Source organism: Peromyscus leucopus, chromosome 9 (assembly GCF_004664715.2).
Source record: "Peromyscus leucopus breed LL Stock chromosome 9, UCI_PerLeu_2.1, whole genome shotgun sequence".
In the NCBI taxonomy this organism is placed as follows: Eukaryota; Metazoa; Chordata; class Mammalia; order Rodentia; family Cricetidae; genus Peromyscus; species Peromyscus leucopus.
In genome coordinates this window covers 88860263-88880620 of record NC_051070.1, presented here as the reverse complement: position 1 = coordinate 88880620, position 20358 = coordinate 88860263, and positions in this window count along the sequence as shown.

Sequence of the window (20358 nt, the reverse complement as noted above, 5' to 3'; positions counted from 1 at the left end):
CTCAGTTTCGAGAGGTCCCATTTATTAATTGTTGTGCTCAGGGTCTGTGCTGTTGGTGTTTTATTTAGGAAATGGTCTCCGGTGCCAATGCGTTCAAGAGTGCTTCCTACTTTCTTTTCTATTAAGTTTAGTGTAACTGGATTTATGTTCAGGTCTTTGATCCACTTGGACTTGAATTTTGTGCATGGTGACAGATATGGATCTATTTGTAATCTTTTACATATTGAGATCCAGTTATAAGGCCAGGCATTTATAATTAAGAATAATTCTCTGTGTGTGATTTATTTCAGAGCTGGGTGGCAGCCCCCCCCCCAAAAAAAAAGAGGAAAAAACAAACCAACAACATTTTCTCCTCTCAAGTTCCATACTTTATTTTGTAATCTATATGTCAAAAAATTACTGGGATTCTCTGTGCAATCATTTCACCCCATACCCAAGGGGAATTTGGTCTTATGCTTGTTAATTCTTTTTCAAAGACATGGTTTCTCTGTGTCATTTTGGTACTTGTCCTGGATCTCTCTCTATAGACCAGGCTGGCTTCAAACTCACAGAGATCCGGCTGGTTCTGCCTCCTGAGTGCTAGGATTAAAAGTGTGCACCCCCACCGCCCAGCTACTTGTTAATTTTTATTATTGACTCAATACAAACTAAAGATATCTGTGAAGAGGAAACTTCAGTTGAAAAATTGCCTCTATCAGATGGCCTGTGGGTATGTCTGTGGAGTATTTTATTGATGGATGTAAGAGGACCCAGCCTACTGTGGGCAGTACCATCTTTAGGCAAGAGTGCTGGGGTTTTAAAAGAAACGTAGCTGAACAAGCCAGAGGGAACCAGGCAGGAAGTAGCCGTCCACTGTGTTCTCTTCTTCTATTCCTGCCTCCAGGATCCTGTCCTGAGTTTCTGCCCTGATTTACCTCAGTAATGAAATGTTACCTAAACTATAAGATAAAATAAATCATTTCCTCTACAAGTTACTTTTGGTCACCATGCTTTATTACAATCATAGAAACCAAACTAGAACAGATGTCCAGTGTGGCTATACTGGGAGGTGGAATGGATCCTTTAACAGGTGTGGAATAAAATTTATCCTCAGTTTACTGAAGACACTTGCCTCAGAAGGTCATACAATATGCCTGAAATGAGTTCTTGCATAAAAACAAGTTGTTATAAAAATCAAACCCAGTTTTGTGTCATGGTTCAGAGCTGCATTCTCTTGTGGTCTGTAATGAACACAGGGATTGACCAAATCTTGGACTTTTAGCACCAAAAACTGTAAGCTAAAAAAGCCTCTATTCTGCATAAACTTGCCCTATTTCATCAGTGAAAAATGTGTTAATAGACCTGACTCTTTCCTTATTGCTCGTTTAAGAGTCTTACTGGCTGCTCACCTGCTCACCACTGGAAAGACGGTGGGAACGGGAGAAGTGCCCAGTGGGTCTGTAGTAAGCTTTCGTTGCCAGGGTTGCCAGTTACACGAGTAACATGGAAGGATTAAAAAATATATGTGAATAGTCACAAAATAGATACAAGAAATGAGGTAATGTCAGCCCACAGTGATGCATTTCCCTTATGCACGTGGCTACAGTGAAGACAGATGCCTGAGCACTAACCCAAAGCCAATTCTGTCCCCAAAGCCTGAGAAGCAAATCATGGTAAAACTGAGCGATTTGTGCCACGAGTAATTCATTTATAGCAACAGAACAGAGGGCTTAACTGGAGGTAATAAAATGCCAAAATTGTAGTGCCCGGGAAAGAAATACAAAGAGACAGAAAGCCCTCCTGCATTCTGTTCTGACCGGAGAGATGTGATGGAAGACAGGGGCAGATCCCATTCTTTAATCCTGCCTGGCTTTCCAGAAGCAGACCAGAGTCCAAAACAATCCCAAGACTTCCCTGGAACTCCTATGTGGAGATGCAGGCACACCAAGATGTTATCGTTTTCTTGTCCTCACCAAACTACCTTTGAAGTGGAGTGAACTGGAGTGACCAACCCCGCGTCTCCCAGCGGAAGTGAAAATCCCGTGGGTGGAAGTGAGGCGAGAACTGGACGTCTTCATGTGTTCGGTTCTGGCGGTGTGTCCCACACCTCCGGTTTCCACGCTGTGAACTGAGCCCCAGCAATTCAGTTCTGATAAGAGTGCACGCTGAGACACTCCCATGGAAGCCTTGCTGACCCGGACTTGGAGACATGAGGAGCCGAGGTCAAGGCAAACAAAGCCTTGGGAAGAAGAGGGGTAGGTGGTGAAGAAAAGCTCACACGAACGCTGAGATAATGGGAAACTGGCCAAGTTCTCGTCAAGACGGATGTTAGTATCAGTGAGACCTGGACAGGAACCCATATACCAAGGCTGACTGTGTGCATCAGTAGGCCACCCCGCCACAGGGGAGCTTAGCCATGTCCCTGTGCATTGTGGGGAATGGGAAGAGCAGTAGGCTAGCACTCGGAGAACTACTCTGAGATGGATAGCTGTGAAATAGAGAACGTCATCCTTAGCTGTGGCTTGCAACAGCGTAAAGGGTTGTGGAGCTGAAGAATCCCATGTGGGAAAAGTCTGGCAGCTACGTTTTCTGCAGCACAACTCTGAAAACCTAATTCAGAATCAGTTGTGTAATGAGGTGTCTGAGAATTCTCACTTGGGCGCTAACACATCACTTCACCGAAACCTTTGTTTTGACCATGAGCCACGCGCTCTTAGCCCTGCGCATGCCGCTTTCTATGTAACACCCATAAAGAAAGCTGCTAAGACACCGCAGTGCAGATTCGAGCCTGGCTTGTTGCGAACTTCACTGTTTTTTCCCCCCTCTAACCTTACATATAATTTTCTGCTCTGATAGAAACGAATGATTTAATTATTGAAAAGACTTTCAATATTTTCCTACCACAGTTCTTCAGTGTGTGTCAAATTACTATATCTTTGGAATGAAAATGCCTGATTTTAAAGATTCCTGTTTGAATTGCTGAATTGAGTTCCATAAAAAAATAGTCATTAAGTGAATTGTGGCTTGGGATTAAGATAGAAATTCCAAAAATGCCTGCAATGGCATTCTAGACATATTTGTGCCATTTTGTACTACACATTTACATGAGGTGGCAATGTCACTATTGATTATAAAATCAAATATTAATCAGCTCTGAAAATGTTGAAGGTACTCTGTCTTATAGTGTCAGGTATTCAGCAAAGAGAATATTGTTTATGTAAAAACAAACGTGCACTGTCATCTTGTTAGCATGCAGATTTTCGTTCACTTTAAATGGTAAAATTCTATGTATAACAAAGAATTGTTAGGAAATAAATTTACGGTTTATAATCAGGAAGTGTTTAATTTGGATGCCTAGTTGTATAACAATGTGCACAGGGTGATGTAAAAACTCCTCAGGTAAACTGAGGTCTTCAGTGGGTAAATGTAAGTAGCCCTGACGTGGAGTCTTAACTGAAATCAAGAGTTGGAGGGTCCCTCCAGCTCTAAGAACATTGTTGTTAGTGCAATGATTTTGTCCATCACCCAGATCTCAAAGATCTTGTCTACTTACCACTAAATTCTGCTGTGGAAGAGAAGGTTCTAGAGTCATTGACACTAATGTCAGCAGCTGTTCACTCTCAGAGACAGAGACCTTCAACACCTGAGTTTTTTCTTCTTCATTTTTCTTTATTAAGAAATTTTCTACTCCACATACCACCCACAGATCCTCCCTCCTCCCACCCCCAGCCCTCTCTCCCAAGCCACCCTACATCCCCACATCCCCAAAATCAAGGTTTCCCATGGGGAGTCAGCAGAGCCCAGCACACTGAACCTAGGCAGGTCCAAGCCCCTTCCCACTGCCTCAAGGCTGTGCAAGGCATCACGCCACAGGCATCGGGCTCCCAAAAGCCTGCCCACACACCAGGGATAGATCCTAATCCCCCTGCATGGGTGCCTCCCAAACAGTTTGAGCCAAAACAACCATCTTCCATATCCAGAGGGCCTAGTCCAGTCCCATGGGGGCTCCACAGCCACCAGACCGCAGTTCATGGGCTTCCACTAGGGTGGCCGGTCATCTCTGCACATCCTCCCATCATGATCTTGATGTCCCTCGCCTGCAGTATCTCTCCTCTCACTCATTGATTGGATTCCCAGAGCTCAGCTTGGCGCCTGGCTGTGGATCTCTGCATCTGCCTCCATCAGTCCCTGGACAAAGGCTCTGTGATGACGGTCGGGGTATTCACTAGACAGATCACCAGAGTAGACCAGCCCAGGCACTCTCTGGACCACTGCCAGCAGACCAAGGTGGGTCATCCTTTTGGATTCCTGAGAGCCTCCCCAGCATCCTGCCTCTTCCTATTCCCATGATGTCCTCATCTATCATGATATCTTCCTCCCTGCCCTCCCATTCTGTCCCTGTTCCAGCTTGACCCTCCCATTTTCCTATGCTCTCATCCCCTACTTCTTGTCCTCTGCCACCCCCCACCCCCACACACCCAGTCCGCTCATGTAGATCTCGTAACACCTGCGTTTGCTGACCTGTCTGAAATGAGGCTTCTGGGACGACTTTGAGAAACTGATGCTCCGAAATCTTTTGTATGTTATTCAAGTAACCATGAATGGATGGAAGTCCAGGCTTTGGGCAGTTGGGTGAGATTCTTCATCGCAAACTTGGCTCCTCCCAGGGGACTATCACAGAAAATGCTGTGGGAGCGATCACACACTCACTAACTCTTCATCAAGTGGCAGTTCCGTCTAACCACACTGTGCTCCTTCTGAGGATGAGAATAAAGGAGAAATGGATGCAACACACGGAGCTCTTTATGCTCTTGCCTTGGCTGGCGGAGGGCGGCAGGGCGGGAACTCAACAGCAGCTTGGAGCAGTTTGGGATGGAGGGTTTTGGTTAACAACTCCCACCCACCCCTCACACTTCAAAGCAGTCTGAATTCCCAGGGCTGTCAGAGAAAGGGAGGTGTGGGAGGGAAATAAAGACACACTGGAAACAGCTCCATTTCAAGTGGCAAATGTGAGTAGTACTAACCCCGCTTCAGAGTTGAGGGGAAACACAGGAGGCAGACTCTCCGGAGAAGGGGGTGATCAGCTAGGCTTTAATTCTCATTTCTTCTGATTTCTCGGTGGTAGCACTTTCCTAGGCAGACCTGAATTAATTTATAATGAAGTGTGCCTGGGAAAGGGATGCTGAAAGAAATCCACGTAGTCATGCGGTTATAAAATGGATCCAAAAGAGGAAGACCCAAGATAACATACTGGAAAGACATTCTTGCTGATCACCTTCTTTCCTGTAAACGACACCAATTACCCAATGACAACTTTGTTTTCTTTTTCTCGTATGTGCCTGCTTTCTGCATTTCCTCCAACTGTTGGAGGAAGGAATAACATTAATAGAGAGAAGCTGGGGTCTGGATCCTTCCCTGGTCCCCCTTAACACTGGAATCATTGCTAAATTTGCGTGCTCCTAGTTCTGGAAGATTATTTGCCACATTTTCTGATGGTGTGTTGATGAGAGTGTGGAAACAGCAAAGCTAAGGTGTAGTTTCATGGCCTTCCTTCGGAGCCCTTGTATGGAGAGTGGTGTGGCACACAGAGCTGTGCAGTGCCATGGAGCCAGACCGTGCCTTCGTTTCCCCACCACTTACCAATGCCTGGGAGTTTCTTAACCATATTTACTGCCTGTGGTTACCTATTCAAAACAGGAGTGACAATAGTAGCTACCTCCTAGGGTTATTTAGAGGCAAAACAGACTTATAGTTGGCAAAAATTTAATGCCACACCAGCTGCATACTAAGTTTTCACTGAATAATTCACTTTTCCAAGCCAGGCATGGTGGCACACACCTGTAATCACAACACAGTGGAGGTTGAGATGGAAGGATTGTGAATATGAGTTCAGCCTTGCTTACAAAGTGAGACCCTACCTCACATAAATAAACGAATAAACAGACCTTCACTTACACAACCAAACCTGATATAAAGCATTGTTCAGATGTGTTTGAAGCTGCAGAGGCTGGACGTAATGCTGTGAACCTCTGGTTCAACCTCTTGGGAGACTGAGGTGGGAGGATGGCTTGAGCCGAGAGCTCGAAGATGTCAAGACCTACAGCCTGCCCTTAAGGAACTTTCTTTAAACTAAAAATAATATTGGGGCTCTTTCTTCACTTATTAATAGCACTTGAAACAGCAGGGCACTTAATATTTTCTGGTGCAGCTGTCCTGCTCAGTTGTCCTGTTAGGTATGGATGTTGCTATGGTAGACATTGTTGGAGCTATCTTTTTTCTGTGTTCCATGCTTATATGCCTCTCCATATCTAAACAGATACTTTCAGGTATTTTGTCTGCCACACTGTTCGCTGAAGTCACAAAACTCACATTCACATTCAGGAGCGGTGCTCAACTCTCTCTTTAAACAAAACCTTTACTAATTCTTTAAGAATTCCATACATTGTATGTTAGTCAGCTCTGTTCCTCTCCCACATCTTTCCAGATCCCCTGCCCATCCCATCCCTACCCAGCTTTGTGTCCTCACTTTTCTTTGAGAAAACCCGCTGAGTCCTCTTCTTCCTGGCAGCTAACACCAATAGCTTCTTAGCTAAGGGTAGGACCTTGTGCCCAGCTCCACCTCCACTTGTGGATTTTGTCTAGCTTGAGTTTACTCAGGCCTTGCTATTACAGCCACTGTGAGTTCATATGTACACCCGCCCTGTTGTGTCTGAAAATCACTGACTTATTATCGAAATTCACTGTCTTTGGCTCCTACAGTATTTCCACCCGCTCTTTCTCAGTGCTAGCTGAGTCTTGGGAGGATGGTATGTGTGATAAAGATGCCCTGCTTACTCTCTGCACAACTGATCAAGGTGCAGAGAATAAGTGGGACACCTTTATCAGGTTTGGGTTCTATCGTGTAGAGCAGTCTTTAAATCAGTAAGAAAGTTGGTTACTTCTAAACCGTTCCTGCCACTATTGCACTAGGAGGCACATCCTGCCAGGCCGCTCATTATTGTGTCTTGAAGGGTTCACAGTTGAATTGGATAGAAGATTTCTTTTCTTCTCTGATGGCATGCATACTAGACAGTTTTAATAAGATTCCTGGTCAGCACCAGCTTAATTTTTTCGTGTTCTGTGACTCAAGTATGTAGTATTGTCAGCAGCAGGGTCTTACCATCAAGTTTCGGAGGGTAACCAAGAACAACGACCTTAGCCTGTTATATTTGAGTGTCTATGGGATCTCACTGGCCAACAGCTCTAACAGAGATAGCCCTTCCTTGACTCTGAACTTTTTATTTGTTAGCCTGTGGTGTCTAGTAGGGGCACAGTTGCCCAAGAGGCCAATTCCATTTAAGTTCTTTTTATATGTGTGTATGTTAATAATTTTGGAAGCTTCTGAAGTAGCTTTTCACATGACCTTCAGATGGTCTTTAGTGTTAGTTATCCCTCCTCGTGTTCCTCTTTAATACTCCATTTTCCTTTAATCCTCTTTCTCCTTTTATATCACTGAATTCTGTTTTCCTTCCTTTGAAAGCAGGGGGCCATGGGGAGGAGAGCTTCCATCTCTTGATAGAGAAGTTGGCCATCTTTGGAAAATATTAACCCACCACACATATCTACCACATATTCTCCAGTTTCCTTGTAGATAATTTACTATGCTCTGGAAAAAACGAGCAGGCAGAACAGAAAGTCTTTCCTAGTAAAGTGATGCTTGTTTACCTAGTTCAGACTGAATGCTTGTGTGTCTTCTGGGAAGCCTTGCTGGGCCACTCTCCACTCTCCACAGCAGTCTCCTCTTCTGAGGAAGGAAATAACTGGTACTTGAATGTGCTTTGAATCTCACAAAGCACAACACCAAAGACAGTGTTCCAGTTTTATTTCTACTGTGCTGTTGTCTTTCCTCCACGATGTGGGAGAATCCTGTGCTACAAATCTCTCTTTGTGTGTGTGTGAGTGTGTGTTGTGTATCTGGAGTATGTGTGCACATGAGCATGCATGATGGGGATCAAAATTTGACACTGTGTTTCTTCCTTGATTGTTTGCAACCTTATCTGTTTTAAAGATTCATGTTTATTTGCATGTATGTGTGTCCTCTGCAAGAGCAGGAACTGCTCTTAACCGGTCAGTCATTGTTCCTAACTGATCAGTCATTGTTCCTAACTGATCAGTCATTGTTCCTAACCAGTCAGTCATTGTTCCTAACCAGTCAGTCATTGTTCCTAACTGATCAGTCATTGTTCCTAACTGATCAGTCATTGTTCCTAACTGATCAGTCATTGTTCTTAACCGGTCAGTCATTGTTCCTAACTGATCAGTCATTGTTCCTAACTGATCAGTCATTGTTCTTAACCGGTCAGTCATTGTTCCTAACCGATCAGTCATTGTTCCTAACTGATCAGCCATTGTTCCTAACTGATCAGTCATTGTTCCTAACCGATCAGTCATTGTTCCTAACCAGTCAGTCATTGTTCCTAACCAGTCAGTCATTGTTCCTAACTGATCAGTCATTATTCTCAACCGGTCAGTCATTGTCCCACCTCATTTTCTGAGGCAGGACCTCTCACTGCACCTCTAACTCACTAACTTGGCTAGACTGGATAGCACATAAGCCCCAGGAGTCCTCCTCTTTATCTGCCTACTGCTGGCATTGCAGGTGTATGCCCTCATGGTTTATACCTTATATGGTTGCTGTGTATCCAAACTTGGGTCCTTACGCTTGTTTGCCAAGCCCTTTATAGACTGAACTATCCACCTGCCCCTGTATTCTAAGTCTGGATGTTCTTTCCCATCCCTACTGCTATCCTGGCCTTGCGACCCAAAGTACTTCTGTATGTGTTTCTGTTGGATTAACTAATGTAAGAAAATAAAAGCTAAAACCAAGGGATAGGGAATAATAGGAAAAATATCATAATTAAGTAAGAAAACTAGGGTTTCAAATGCCTCCTTCTAAAACTAATGTGGGTTCTGATGGCTGCTTTAGCGGGCGGAGGTTGAGTCACAGGGCTGAGTCTCTCTCCCATGATGGCGCTCACCGCGGGCACCTGCTGTTGACACTGAGAGCCCCGGAGCTGTGCTGCTGCCTTCTGTGTCCTCAGACCAGGCAAAAGCAAGTTGTTGACAGACCACAGTGTGAACTAAAGGGCCGGGGCGCATCGTTGGACACACTGTCTCCCAGAGACCAAGACTTCCTGTGGTAGGTGGAATTCGTAACACCCTGGCCTCTAGGACCGTATGGCTGTATTTAGATATGCCAGCAGAATCAAGGCTTGAGTTTTAGAGTAAGGTTCCTTTTGCTGGTCCTCCTCCGTAGCCACGAGGAGGGGTTTTGCTTCAAAATTGAAAAGTACAACATGAGTAATCAGTCCAAATCATTTTACTTGTTCGTGGGAATTTTAGCCAAAGCCTGAAATTGGTTAATCAAGGGCCATCCTTCATTAGGGTAAGTGACATTAGGCTGATCCTTGAGATGGGTGAGGGAAGTGATCCATGCCTCACGATTCCAGACTGATGAAAGCTGACTGGATGGGGCTTACTCCCGACTCAGGAGAGCACTTTCCGAGGTAGCTTACCAGTCCTAAAATCTTCCCTGAAACAAAGAGAAGAAACTGTGCTTTTCAGCAAACAACTGGAAACGTAAAACTTGAAACCAAGATTACTTACAGCAACATTAGAAAAATAAATACTTAGGACAAATTTGACAAAATCCTTAAGGTGTATCCAAAACTGTAAAACATTGCTGGCAGAAGTTTTAAAAATAGAAATAAAGAGATGTAGGTGGTTTTCCATGGGTCAAAAGACTCAATACTATTAAAATGTGAATTTCCCCCAAAGAATTTATACAGTCTAACCCAAATCTCAATAAGCTGTTTTAAAAAATTATTTTGAAATTACATTTACTTATTCTGCATATGTGCATGTGCCCGCGAGTGAGTGCATGCATGTGTGTGTGTGTGTGGGGGGGGGGGGGTTTGTCAGAGGGCAGCTTGCTGAGACTGTTTTCTTCTTCCATTATGTGAGTCTCAAGGATTTAATTCAGGTGTCAGGCTTGGTGGCAGGCACCTCTACCCACTGAGCCATCCCACCTGTACTGTCTTTTAAAAATTGCCTGTATTACTTTGAAAATGAGGTTTAGAGATGGAGAAATGGCACTTCTTGAAGTTGAAAATTATAGTAAAGCTATACTAATTATAATGGTTTGGTACTATTGCCAAGAGAGATCAGCAGATCAATAGAACAGAATAGAGAGTTCAGAAACAGACCTAAGTATATTTAGTTAATAGATTTTTAACAAAGGTAATTCAAAGGATGATATTAAAAACAATGGTCTCCAATGACCGTATATTCATGTACACCAACATGTACCCCACTCCATAACTCATGTAACAAGTAAACATTTGCCTGATGTGAACTACAGATCTACATATGAAACAAAATAGCATAGAGCTTCCCCAAGAAGTCACTTGTGCAACCTTTATGACCTGGGGCCAGACAAAATTAGATATAATAGCAAAATCACAGTAAACCCTAAAACTCAGTCATCATCAAAACTAAAACCTGGTCTTTCAAATATATTGGTATAAGTAAGACAAGATAAATCACAGACTAGAAGAAAATATTTGCAAGTCACATATCTTAGAAAAATTTAAATCTAAAACCATAAATAATTCATAAAACACACTAATAAGAAAATGGTCCAATAGAATAACGAGCAGGAACTTAAACAGAGGCTTCTCTACAGGAGACATGCAATTGCTGAGAAGAACAGAAAAGAGGCTCAGTGTTATTTTTCCTGCATTTCAAATCATTATTCTTTATGCAAATAAATACAGCTTGGAGTGACTATGACCATGTCCATCAGTGTGGCTACATTTGACAAGACTGATTTATCAAATGTTAGTGGACATATAAAATGGAACCTCTGATTATTGCTCATGGGAATGTAAAATGATACAGTTGTCTTGTAAAATGGTTTGGTGGTTTCCTAAAAATGTAAATACATATATCCTCTGCAATTCATTCTTTCTATATAGATAGCTACTCAATGAAAATGAAAGCATATGTCTATACAGAGACCTGAGCACAAATATTCACTGTCTTTTGTTCTTTTGAAAATTTAAATTGATTTATGGATATGATTGTTTTGTTTGAATGTATGTATGTGACCATGTGCAGACAGTCCTGCAGAGGACAGAAAAGGCCATCAGATTCCCTGGAACTGTAGTTAGCAATGGTTATGAATTTCCTAGATGCTGGGAACTGAGCTCTGTTCTTAATCACCAGACCATCCCTTCAGCCCTTGCACTTTACCATTTTTAAACTTTTATTCTTCTCTCATACATTACATTCCAACCACAGTATCCCCTCCCTCACTCCTCCCAGTCCATCCTCTAATTTCCTCTTCTCCCCCAGATCAACAACTCTGTTTCCTTTTAGGGGGAAAAAAAAGATCAGACCTCCAAACATGGCCTAACAAGCTACAATAAGACTGGGCACAAACCCTCATATTATGGCTGGACATGGTAACCTAGTAGGAGAAAAAGGGCCCCAAGTGCAGGCAAAAGAGTCAGACACAACTCTCCCTCAACTCCCAGTGTTGTGAGTCCCATAAGAACACCAAGCTATACAACCATAAGGCAAATGAGAGAACCTAGCTCAGACCCACACAGTGTCTGTGTTTATCACTTCAGTCTCTGAGAGCCCCTGTGAGCCCTGCTTAGTTTATTCTGTGAGCCATGTTCTTGCGGTCCCCCTCTGATGTCTGATGACAACTGGGCTAGACACTGATCTATGAATAAAGCAGAATGTCATTAGGAGTCATTTCACTGACTTCCCTCCCTTCCTCCCTCCCTCCCTCCCTCTCTCCCTTCTTTCCTTCTTTCCTTCCTTTTTTGTCAGTCTTGTTTGGTTCTATCCTTGGTCTCTGGGTTGTCCAGCCTCTGCTTCCTGGCCATCCAGGCAGTGTCTAGCATGGGCTCTCTCTTGTGGCCTGGGCCTCAAGTTAGACCAGTCATTGGTTGGTCAGTCCTATAAGTTCTGTGCCACCATTGCTGGAGCATATCTTGCAGGCAGGATAGATTGAGGATTCAAAGTTTTGTGGCTGGGTTGATGTCACAGCTCCATTGCTTTGTCTGGTTACAGAAGACGGCCAGTTTGGGCTTTGTATCTGCCATTACTAGAAGACTTCTCTAGGGTCACCCTCATAGATTCCATGGAGTTTTCATTGCACTAGGTTTCTATACCACCCCCCAAAACGTCCCCCCAATTCCAGCCATCTCTCCCAGTATTCTCTCCCTCTGTCTCCCCTGCACTACCAGATCCCTCCTGTTCCCATCCCCAGCTGTCCCTATTCCACCCAAAAATCTTTTCTATTTCCCCTTCCCAGGGAGATCCATGTGTCTTCCCTTGAGCCATTTTTATTATTTAACCTCTCTGGGTCTGTGGATTGTAGCATAATTGACTTTTACCTAACAGCCAATGTCCTCTTATAAGTAAGTATGCACCATATTTGTCTTTCTGAGTCTGGGTTACCTCACTCAGGTTGATCTTTTCTAGTTCCATCCATTTGCCTACAAATTTCATGATGTTATTGTTTTAACAGCCAAGTAATAATCCGTTATGTAAATGCACCACATTTTCTTTATCTGTTCGGGGACATCTAGGTAGTTTCCAGTTTCTGGCTATTATGAATAGAGTTGCAATGAACATGGTCGAGCATGTGTCCTTGTGGTAGAGCACCCTAGTGGCATAGCTGGGGCTTGGGGTAGATTGATTCCCTTTTCTGAGAAACCACTATATTGATTCCAAGTGGCTGTACAAGTTTTCACACCCACCAGCGATTGAGGAGTGTCTCCCTTGTTCTACATCCTAAACAGCATGAGATATCATTTGTGTTATTGATTTTTCTTTTTTTAGCTATTTGAGGTTCCTCTGTTGAGAATTATTCTCCATTTTGATCTGTACCACACTTTAAGTTGGATAATTGGTTTGTTGATGTCTAGTTTCTGGAGTTCTTTATATGTTTTGGTTATTAGTCCTCTGTTGGATGTGGGATTGGTGAAATTCTTTTCCCATTCTGTAGGCTTCCCCTTTGTCCTACTGATGGTGTCCTTTGCTTTACAGAAGCTTCTCAGTTCCATGAGGTCCCATTTATTGATTGTTGATCTTAGTGCCTGTGCTGTTCTGTCCAGGAAGTTGTCTCTTGTAACAATGAGTTCAAGGCTATTCCCCACTTTCTCTTCTATCAGGTTCAGTGTATCTGGTTTTACATTGAGGTCTTTGATCCACTTGGACTTGAGTTTTGTGCAGAGTGATAGATATGGATTGATTTGCATTCCTCTATATGGTGACATCCAGTTATGCAAGCACCATTTGTTGAAGATACTTTATTTTTCTATTGTATATTTATGGCTCCTTTGTCAAAAATCAGGTGTCCACAGGTGTGTGGATTTATGTCTGAACCTTTTATTCCATTGATCATTGTTTTACGCCAATACCATGCAGTTTTTATTACTATAGCTATGTAGTATAGCTTGAAATCAGGGCTAATGATAACTCTGGATGGTCTTTTATAGTTCAGGATTGCTTTAGCTATTCTGGTTTTTTGTTTTTCCATATGAAGTTGACTAGTGTCCTTTCAAGGTATGTAAAGAATTGTGTTGGAATTTCGATGTGGATTTCATTGAATTTGTAGACTGCTTTTTGTAAGATGGCCATTTTTACTGTGTTAACCCTACCAATCCATGAGCATGGGAGATCTTTCCATCTTCTGATATCTCCTCCAATTTCTTTTTCCCAAGACTTGAAAATTTTTGTCATATGCATGTCTTTCACTTGCTTGGTTAGAGTTACCCCAAGATATTTTACATTACTTGTGGATATTGTGAAGGGTATTGCTCTTTCTCAGGCCATTTGTCATTTGTGTATAAGAGGGCTACTGATTTTCTTGAGTTAATCTTGTAGCCAGCCACTTTACTGAAAGTGTTTATTAGCTGCAGGAGTTCCCTGGTAGAAATTTTAGGGTCACTTATGTATTCTATCATATAAGCTACAAATAATAACACTTTGACTTCTTCCTTTCCAATGTGTGTCCCCTTGATCTGCTTCTGTTGTCTTATTGCTGCACTAAACTAAAACTACTAAAACTTCAGTTGCTATATTGAATAGATATGGAGAGAGTGGACAGCTTTGTCTTGTGTCTGATTTTAGTGGAATTGCTTTCACTTTCTCTGCATTTAATTTGATGATGGCTGTAGGCTTGCTATAAATATTATGTTTAGGTATGCCCATTATATCTCTAATATCTTCAGAACTTTTATCATGAAGGGGTGTTGGATTTTGTCAAAGCCCTTTTCTTCATCTAACAAGATAGATGAGCCGGGCGTTGGTGGCGCACGCCTTTAATCCCAGCACTCGGGAGGCAGAGCCAGGCGGATCTCTGTGAGTTCGAGGCCAGTCTGGGCTACCAAGTGAGCTCCAGGAAAGGCGCAAAGCTACACAGAGAAACCCTGTCTCGAAAAACCAAAAAAAAAAAAAAAACAAGATAGATGGTCATGTGTTTTTTTCCCTTTTAGTTTGTTTTTTCGGTGGATTACATTGACCCATCCCTGTATGTTTGGGATGAAGCTTACTTGATCATCATGGATGATCTTCGTGATGTGTTCTTGGATTTGGTCTATAAGTATTTTATTGAGTATTTTTGCATGTATGTTCATGAGGGAGAATGGTCTGTAATTCTCTTTCTTTGTTGAACCTTTGCATGGTTTTGGTATTAGGGTAACTGTGACCTCATAAAATGATTTGGCATTCTGTTTCTGTCTTGTGGAATAATTTGAGGAGGATTGGTGTTAGCTCTTCTTTAAAAGTCTGGAAGAATGCTGTGCTAAATCCATCTGGTCATTGGCTTTTTGTGATTGGGAGACTTTTAATGACTGTGTCTATTTCCTTAGGGTTTATAGGTCTATTTAAATTGTTTATCTGATCTTGATTCAACTTTGGTAAGTGGTATCTATCAAGAAAAATTATCCATTTTTTTAGACTTTCCAATTTGGTGAGTACAGATATTTAAAGTATGAACTAATGATCTGTTGTTATGTCTCCCTTTTCTTTTCTGATTTTGTTAATTTGGATATTCTTTCTGTGTCTTTTAGTTAGTTTGGATAAGGGTTTGTCTATCTTGTTGATTTTCTCAAAGAGCCAACTCCTTGTTTCATTGATTCTTTGTATTGTTTTGTTTATTTCTATTTTATCAATTTCAGCCCTCAGTTTATTTCCTGCCATCCACTCCTCTTGTGTGAGTTTGCTTCTTTTTGTTCTATAGCTTTTAGGTGTGCTGTTAAGCAGCCAGTATGAGAACTCTCTAATTTCTTTAAGCAGGCACTGAGTGCTGTGAACTGTCTTAGCACTGCATTAATTTTGTTCCATAAGTTTGGGTATGTTGTGCATTCCTTTTCACTGAATTCCAGGAAGTCTTCAATTTCTTTCTTTATTTCCAGTAGTCATGCAGTAGAGAAGTGTTTAGTTTCCATGAATTTGTAGGTTTTCTGTTGTTTCTCTTGTTGTTTAAATCCAGTTTTTAATCTTCAGTGATCTGGTAGGATGCAGGAAGTTATTTCAGTTTTATTGTATTTGTTGAGAATTGCTTTGTTACTGAGTATGTGGTCAGTTTTGGAGAAGGTTCCATATGTTGCTGAGAAGAAGGTATATTCTTTTGTGTTTAGGTGAAATGTTCTTTAGAAATGTTAGTTCCAGTAACATCTGTTAGCTCCATTAGTTCTTTGTTTAGTTTTTGTCTGAATGACTTGTCCATTAGTGAGAGTTGAGTATTCAAGTCTTCCACTATTAACATGTGAGGACCAATGTGTCATTTAAGCTTTAGTAATGTTTCCTTTACAAAATGGGTGTACTTGTATTTGCGGCATAGATGTTAAGAATTGAAAGATCATCTTGGTAGATCTTTCCTATGATGGAGAAAATGTCCTTCCTCATTTCTTTTGATTAATTTTGGTTTAAAGTCCATTTTGTTAGATATATAGGTGTATAATGGCTATACCAGCTTGTTTTTTATGTCCATTTGCTTGGAAAATCTTTTTCCAATCCTTTACTCTGAGGTAATGTCTATCTTTGATGTTGAGGTGTTTTTCTTGTACATAGCAGAAGATTGAATCCTCTTTCACAACCATTTTGTTAGCTTGTATCTTTTTTTTAGGCAATTGAGTCCATTTATATTGAGAGATATCAATGACCAATGATTGCTAATTTCTGTTTGCCAGGGTATGCAAAACATACAGCAGATGACAACTGGTATTCATAAGGTTGACCCACGAGATGAATAGCTCTCTGATGGAGGAACATTGTTAAGCAAGGCTTACAAGACCACTACCTATGAATGACTAATTACTTCTATAAATTTTCTTGTGTACCACCATAATTCTCCCTTAAAACAGCTGTGGGACCCTTCCCTCAGCTTATTGGCAGTGTATTTTTCACTTACTAGGTACAGTTATTCCTGTGTATTGACAGTAGGATGACTTCTTCTTATACTGTGTAATTTTGGTAAATAAAATACACTTTCTTAGCCAGGCTTTTATTCCATGGCTTCAAGACAATCACACACTCATTCACTCACTCCCTACAGAACAAACTCAGACAATATATGAATTACATCTTTGGGGTCACGTAGCATTTCTTGAGTAAACAATGAGGAACAGAGCCATGAGAAATCACACAGGTTCTCTCAGGCTAAAGATGCCACATTGACCAGCCAGTGAGTGAGTAACCAAACCATTGCAATGCTTGGCTGTCAGCCAGACTGTAAAGCAAGGACAGAAGACACATAGTGCTCAGCATTTTCTGAAAGAGAGTGACACTGAAATTCAGGACCTATGCAATAAACATATGGAAATTTTCCTAGGGGCCTGCCCTGAGAAGATTTCTCCCAGAGTCCTAGGGAAGACACTATGGCTGGCATGGGGTATTCTGAGGGAAAAGAATCTAAGTACACCAGGCTATTTTGTCTGTCCACTTTATTTCTCTAAGACAAAATTCTATCTACACAGCTTCAGTTCCATCCTCACACTCAGCTCCTCTCTGTCCCTTCTTTTCCTGTCTTCTCATAGGCCTAACTAAGCTCTTCTGCTAACGATCTCATCTTTACCCTCTGTCCTCCATCTCCCATCTTTCCTTATTCTCTTACTCTCTTGACCTGACTCAAATTCACCTACAATCTGCAAAAACCTTTTCTTGCTCCTTGATCCTCAGCCTGAGCCACTCTAACGCTCACCTGGAGTCAGGAATTCTGCTCTAGTCTCTACTCACACCTGGTTATGCAAAAAGCCCTTTTTCTCTCAGTCAATAGCTTTGCAATGCCACTAGGCCTGTCAGAGTAAAGGATGGTCTGAGCTTCATTTGCACAAGAAACAAAGCTATGTATCTACATACCCACCTGTCCCCTCAGCCTGGGAGACAGGTGTTGTCTCTGTAGGAGTGTTCCTTAGTTCTCAGTAGTCTGAGAAGCTTATACTGTTTGCCATATGGCCTAAGAGTATGAGCACACAAGAAATTAATAGTAGGAAACAGCTGATATATTAAAAGCCAAATAACACCAAATATTCCTTGATATATGATTTCCCTCTAGAAGGATTCCTTGATCTTTCATGGTATAGCTTTATCATACACAGCCAAGTCTCTATTTCATTTCTTGCAGCCTGCAGCATAAACATTTAGTTGCCTGAACCTTGAGCCTTGTATCATAAAACTGAGGTTTAGGAGTACATGCAGAGAGTCAATTGCTGAGAGAATTATGTCTGCTAAAGTTGTTTCATGTCTGACCTTGGTTCCTCAAACAGACATCTGGAAACTTGTCCTTGAGCATTTCATTTGCAGGACTAAGTAGTCTGCTCTGAATTTGATCTGAGGTCTGTAATTGTTTTGAAGCCATAGAGTAAAGGTCTGGCCAAGAAAGTACATTTTATTTACCAAAATTACACAGTATCAGAAGTCATCCTACTGTCAATACACAGGAGTAACTGTACCTGATAAGTGGAAAACATACCACCAATAAGCTGTGGGAAGGGTCCTACAGCTGTTTTAAGGGAGAATTATGGTGGTACACAAGAAAATTTACAGAAACAAACTCAGTCATAGACAGTGGTCTCATAAGCCTTGTTTAACAAGGTTCCTCCATCAGAGAGCTATTCATCTGGTAGATCGACCTTTGAATATCAGTTGTCATCTGCTGCATATTTTTGCATACTCTGGCACCTGTTATTTTATTGTTTGTTTGTGTGTGTGTGTGTGTGTGTGTGTGTGTGTATGCATGCCTCCCTTCTTTTGCTTTTGCTGGTGTGAAATTATTTATTTCCTGTGTTTTCATAGGTGTAGTTAGCCTCCTTGGGTTGGAATTTTCTTTCTAGTATCTACTGTAGAATTAGATTTGTGGATAAATATTGTTTAAATTTGACTTTATTATGGAATGCCTTATTTTCTTCATCTATGGTAACTGAAAGTTTTGCTGGGTATAGTAGTTTGGGCTGGTATCTGTGGTCTCTTAGAGTCTTTAGGTCATATGTCTAGGCCCTTTCTTTGAGAAGTTGGGTGTAATTCTAATAGATCTGCCTTTATATGTTACTTGACCTTTTCCCCTTGCAACTTCTAATATTCTTTCTTTGTTCTGTATGTTTAGTGTTTTGATTATTATATGACAAGGAGACTTTCTTTTCTGGTCCAGTCTATTCAGTGCTCTGTAAGCTTCTTGTACCTTTATAGGCATGTCCTTTAGATTAAGAAAATTTTCCTCTATGATTTTGTTAAAAATATTTTCTGTACCTTTGAGTTTGGATTCTTCTTCTATTCCTAGTCTTCTTCAGCTTGATTTTTCCATAGTGTCCCAGATTTTCTGAATGTTTTGGTCAGGAATATTTTGGATTTAAAATTTTCTTTGACTATTTTATATCTTCTACATCTGAGATTCTGTCTTCCACATCTTGTGTTCTGTTGGTGATGCTTGTGTCTGTAGTTCCTGTTCACTTATCTAGATTTTCTATCTCCATGTTTCCCTCAGTTTTTGTTTTCTTTACTGAACAGTTTTATTCATTTCCTCCAATTATTTTTTTTCCTGGCTTTTTTAAGGGATTTATTCATTTCCTAGTTAAGGACCTCTACCATCATCATAAAGTTGGTTTTAAGATCTTTTTATTGGGCTTCAGCTGTGTTGGAACATTCAGGGCTTGCTGTCCTAGGATAGCTAGGCTCCAGTGGTGCCATATTGCCCTGTCTCTTATTGATTATGCTCTTCTACTGGCCTCTAGGCATCTGGGCTTTGGGTGATTATAAGTTTAGGTGCCAATTTCTGAATTTGTCTTTGTCAGGTGGGTGTTTTCTGTTTCTGTTTCCCCTCTGGTCTTCTGGCCTGAGTGTTCTGTGGTTCTGGTGGCTGGTGAGTCCTCTGGTCTAGTAGGGTACCTTCACTGGGGTATCCTGAATGACCATTGGGGTTCTGGGTATTGGTGTGGCCTCTGGAGTTCTGGGATTCTGGGGTACTGGCATGGCCTCTTATAGAGCAGGGGGATTGGCTGGAGTTGTGGGCTGGGATGGCACTTTATTCTTTTTTTTTTTTTTTGGTTTTTTTGAGACAAGATTTCCTGGAACTCACTTTGTAGACAAGGCTTGCCTCAAACTCAAAGAGATCCACCTGCCTCTGCCTCCTGAGTGCTGGGATTAAAGGCCTGCACCACCACTGCCAGGCAGCACTTTATTCTTAATAGTTGGAACCAGAAAATAATCCAAGAATCCACTAGCAGGTAAATGGATGAACAGATTGTGATACATTCTTATCATGTAATAATATAAAGCAATAAATGAAAGAGACTATAATAGGCACACTATCATGGACCAATTAGGAAGGTGGGAGAGAGATAAATACAGAAGAAAAGGAGGGTTAAAAAAGATAACCACCTACTAATAGAGGTAAGTCTGTATAAATCGATATGTATAGTTTAAATGAAATTTCCTGGGCTGATAATGTTCTCAACAAAAGCTAAAGACCACCAAAAACAAACAAACAAACAAACAAAGAAAACATAAAAATAAAATAAAACAAAAACTCAAACCAATACCAGGCATAAGAAATTCTTTAAAAAATTATTGGTTAAGGTTGTTCAAGAGACTCCTGAAACATTAAAGGCTTTTACTGTTGCCCTGGCTGCCCTCAGGTGGTGGAAGTTTAGTTCTTATTGCTGAAGCCACCATGCACTTCAGATAAAGGGTCAAAAGCCCCTGAGATGGAACTGAACTGAATGTCTCTTCCCTGAGGACTAGCTACTATAGTACTACAAGGCACCATGCAAGCATCCAAAGGCGGGAAGCAACCCGTATTTCTACCCAGCTATGATGCCTATG